The following is a 5036-nucleotide window of genomic DNA, read 5'->3' as shown; positions in this document are numbered from 1 at the left end:
CCTGACTGTCCCCTTCAGAACTCCTGACCTATTCAACCCCCCCTGCTCCGTGTCTCCTGCCCACCCCCTCCCGGGACCCCCCCACACCAAACTGCCCCCCAGGACCTCACCCCCATCCAACTCTCCTGCTTCCTATCCCCTGACTGCCCTGACCACTATCCATACCCCCACCCCCTGACTGCCCCCCTCAGAACTCCTGACCCATCCAACCCCCCACTCCTTGTCCCCTGATTGCCCCCTTCCAAGACCCCCTGTCTCAAACCACCCCCTCCCAGGACCCCACTCCCTATCCAACCCCCCTGCTCCCTGTCCCATGACTGGCCTGACCCCTATCCACACCCCTGCCCCCTGACAGGTTCTCCAGGACCCCTATCTCCTGACCGCCCCCCCAAACCTCCACGCCATCCAACCGTCCTCTGTCCCCTGACTGCCCCCCAGGACCTCCTGCCCCTTATCCAACTCCCCTCCTCCCCCTTACCAGGCCATTCAGAGCGGCAGGACAGGCTTATTGGAAAGCCTTGGAGGTGGGCAGGCAGAAGCTAGCTTCACTGGCCGGCAGCTCAGGGGCTGGGCAGGACGGTCCCATGGGCCGGATGTGGCCCGCGGACCATAGTTTGCCCACCTCTGTTCTACTCCCATTGTTTCCTCCTCCGGGCCCCTCATCCCCAACCACAAGGCACATCTCGCTATGCTCCCTCGAGTAGGATCTCTCCCTGATTCAGATGTAATAGGCTTGCAGCTAACAGCTGGAAGAGAATTCTCACTGACTGCAAGTATCCTCCCCTCCCTCCCGGAGGAGTTCTCACCTTCAGCTGCAGGGCAGGAGCTGATCTGAACAACTCTCACCCCTGGAAGCATGCAGCTTCCCCCTGCTGCAGAGGATTCAAAGAGACTCTCTGCCATTGCCTCTGAAGTGCCTGGGACTTTCCCCTTTCCCTCTGGGGTCCCAGCAGAACGCTCCTTCTTCCTGCAGGCAGACACTTTAACAGCCTGAGCTACTCGGAAGAAATCATTCCCAATCAGCATTTCAACAGGATTATCATCTGCTACCCCCACTGATAACACAGCTTCCAAACCCCCAGTTTCTGTGTGCACTTTAGCCAAAGGAATAAGGATATTTTTAACCTCCTGTTAATAAAAGCTCTGCTATCTGTCCTGTCAGTATGTCACCTTCTTGCACTATGCTCTGCCTAACTACAGAAATTTCTGCCCCTATATCTTGCATCCCAGGGTGTTCCCTCCACTAGTGCTGACAGCTTCGATATGCTTCATGCCTGGTTGTGCAGAGGCTAACTTTAGAGTGGGAGAAGTGAGAGGTGCCTGAGGGGGTTCTGGGCTCAGGGTTGTAGCATTTGCATGGACCAGCTGCTCCCTCCTTTCTCCCAGCACAGGGCATATATTCCTCAGGTGATCAGAGGAATTACAATGGTAGACCCTTCTGGACTCTTCTCTCTTTACAGGAGATTTGGGTCAGGGATTGTAGGAGTGAGGTAAATTAGAACCCTGCCTCTCATCGAGTTTAAACCCCTCTGTCTGTGGTTTCTTCACAACAGCTGCTTGTGTCTGCTCAAAATCATCAGCTAGAAAAGAGATCTCATCCACGGTTTTTGTCATTTTGTCCCACAGACACTGTTTTACACCATCTTGCACATGTTTAACAAATGCTCCTGAGCAACAAAGTCAAACATTCCTTCAAAGCTTGTAACACCTTTGCCCCTTTCCCACTTCCCCATCAAATCGTTTATTTTGTTTACATGTCCCAGCCTGCTCGTACCAGCCCCCTCCTGGTGGAGTGGGAGGGATCTGGTGCAGCTTTTCCAGCAAGTCCAATGTGTGTCTCTGCTGTCCCTCTTTCTCCTCAATAACTTGTTCTTTTAGTTCCACAGATCACAGTCTCCTCTCTGGCATCCTCTGCCTGCTTCAGCGCCACAATTCACCTATGTCTGCGAGCTCAGCACCTCCACGTTTTCCACTGTTTCACTGTTTTCACTCATCTTGTTGCTTTTCTGTCCCTACTTCCCTTTCCTGAAATAAACAAGCGGAAAGGAGCAACCTGGTAACCTCTTTGACTCTGCTTCAAACACCACCCGTAACATCTCACTAAAACTCTCCACACTAGTGGGTGAAGTGCAAATCTCACCCGGCAGAGCAAGCTGTTCATTTTACCCTGCTAACAGCACCACTGCGATGTACTTCCCCAGGTGCAACCTGGAAGTGGGCTACTCCTGAGCCTTTTCACATACCAGTCTGGGCCCCCTCTCACACTGTGAGAAGCTGAAAACCCCTCCAGGTCCTGCATTCCCACAAACATTCCCAGGCAGGGACAGACCTAGGTGTGTTACATGAATGCTGTTGCCAACCACCCATGAACCAACAGTAGAAAGGTTCCAGCCAATTCTCCCCGAGGACCCCAGAGCTTGTCATCTTGCCCTGATGAGAAGTCAGACCAGGGTAAGTTTATTACCCAGTCTGCCCCTCCCTCAAAGTGTCAAAGTGGAACGAACAATGCACCAGCCCCTGTTCCTGAGAAGATTTCCCTTTATACTTCAAACAACGCTCTGGTTTAGTAAAAAAAAACAAACAAACAAAAAAAAAACAAAAACAGATTAATTAAGTACAAAAAGATAGACGTTAAGTGATTGAAAATAATAACTTTGAAATAATAAGATCAAAGTAGATTATCTAAGAAATAAAGCAAAATCACAATCTGAGGTCTGTACGCTAGACAGTCTATTTACACTCAGTGGCAGTCTTTTTGTGCTGCCGAAGCTTTGGGCGCCCACGTGATCACTGGCCGGGCAGTGGCATTCCTCGCTGTGCCCACTTCAGAATTTGCTGCTCTTTGTGTCTAGTAATGTATCCCCAGCAAGAAAGCTTCCAAAAGTAAAACACCACTGATGAGGGCAGCTGTGGGTTCAATATAACCTCGCTCCTGATCTTGTGTTGCCCCGTGATATGGAGCAGCTGCTGGAGACCAGGAGCATTGAAAATGTCAGGCCAGAGTTCCTCAGCCCCTGCATTTTGCTTCCATCCCCTGGAGCTGGGGTACCCATTGTTCTATAGATCTGCATCTTTGTAATAAGCCTGCTGCTGCAACATCCCCACAAAGCCTGTGGAAGGGAAGAAGGCAGCCGCTGCTACTCTGTGAACACCCACATCTTTCGAGGAGCCTCCAGCCCTGTCTATGAAGCTGCCACCTGCCCAGCAATCCCTCCAGACAGGTTCATACTGAGCTGGTTGCAGTTTGCAGCTGCAGATTGCTAGAGAGTAATGGCCAGGGTCTTCCTTTTACCTGTATTAATAACCAGACGAATGAGCACTGCTTCTTGCTGCACTGTTTAAGAAAGAAGAAAGGAAACAAACAAAGAGTCTACAACACCCCATCACGCTTCAGTCTTCTCATACTCATGCCACACGGAAAGCCAGAACAGGAAAGGGAATTGAATCTCAAAGGAGAAAAAGCAAACCGAAAAACTTCAAGCTGTCTCTGGAGAGACAGACCGTGCTGCCACAACCCCTGACTCCAGTGATTCCGTGTACGTTGCTGTCCTGGGGCAGAAGCTGGTATTTGGAACAGAGGAACTGGATCCAATATTCAGTAACTCACTTGCACCCCTCTTTCCCAGGAATTGAATCAGCCCTCCTGGGATCTTTGCTGCTTGTTTAGAGGGTCAAAGTTCTCCCATCTCAGGCAGGAGAAGAACAGCAGCTCATGTCATGTCCCACCCGCTCCCTCCCTGCTGCCTTCCTCCTGGTCAGCATCCTTGGGCTGCAGGAGGCCCAGTTCTGGATCACCTTCCCTTTCTGCATCATGTATGTCATTGCTGTGCTGGGAAATGTCATTGTTTTCTGCATTATAAAGACCGAGTCGAGCCTGCAAGAGCTGATGCACCTCTTCCTGGCCATGCTGGCCATCACCGACCTGGTTCTATCCACGTCCACCCTGCCCAAAAAGCTGAGCATCTTCTGGCTGGGCTCCAGGGAGATTGCGTTCTATGCCTGCCTCACCCAGATGTTCTTTGTCCACTCCATCTCGTTGGTGGACTCGGGCATGCTCTTGGCCCTGGCCTTGTATTGCTACATGTCCATCTGCTGCCCCCTCCAGCACTCCAGCATCCTGTCCGTCCCAGCCATAGTGACAAGGGGGAGCCTGGTGCTGGCACGTGGGGTCCTTCTGGTGAGCCCCTTCTCCCTCCTTGTCCGCAGGCTGCCCTTCTGCCAGCGCTGCCTCATCTCCCACTCATACTGCGAGCACATGGCCGTGGTGAAGCTGAGGTGTGGGGATGCTACAGTCAGTGCCATTTATGGACTATTTGTGGCTTTTATGCTGGTGAGATTTGATGTGCTTATCATCTCTGTGTCCTGTGCTACGATCCTCAAGGCCGTGCTGAGGCTGCTGCCGTCTCAAGGCCTTCAGCACCTGCACATCTCTCTTGTGTGTCGTCCTGGCGTGCTACAGCCCTGGCCTCTTCATCTTCCTCACCCACCCCTTTGGCCTCAATGTTCCCCACCATGTCCACATCCTGGTGGCCAATCTCTGTGGGTGCCCCCCAATGCTAAACCCTGTTGTGTATGGGGTGAAAAACAAACAGATCCGGGAGAGGGTGCTCCGTCTCTTCCAGCAGAAAGGAATCTGAGCAGTGTGTGCCTGTCTAATTTAATCTAGGAATATACAACATTCATCACCATGGCCTCTGGCTCCTTCATGGTCTGACATCACTCACAATGGTATGTGATCGTAGAACTGTCGCCATGGACTCTGAGTGGGCTCCTTATTTGCATTAGCCCTTCTGTGTCTGGGTGCCCGTGTCTGGGTGATGCAGGCACCCAGAAACAGCAACCAAAAACCAGACTGTCCAGGTAAAACCAGGATGGGTGGAAACCGCATTAAGTCTCATTTGAGGCTGTGAACTTTTGTTATCCTTATGTCTCTGGGTTTTTCCTGTACTCTTCACTCACACACCTTATGCTCAGGGGCAGGAGGCTGGGGCGGAGGCATCTGTCTGTAAATAGGTTGGTCGTTTAAGACTCTCAGC

At 51.8% G+C, this 5036-nt stretch overlaps 1 pseudogene; it reads left to right on the top strand.

The window, feature by feature from the left end:
* The first annotated feature begins 3712 nt into the window (after positions 1–3712).
* LOC125642982 (olfactory receptor 52R1-like) lies at positions 3713–4637 on the top strand (annotated as a pseudogene).
* Positions 4638–5036: the final 399 nt, after the last annotated feature.

Source organism: Caretta caretta, chromosome 1, assembly GCF_965140235.1.
Source record: "Caretta caretta isolate rCarCar2 chromosome 1, rCarCar1.hap1, whole genome shotgun sequence".
In the NCBI taxonomy this organism is placed as follows: Eukaryota; Metazoa; Chordata; order Testudines; family Cheloniidae; genus Caretta; species Caretta caretta.
This window is presented reverse-complemented; position numbering and strand designations above follow the sequence as displayed.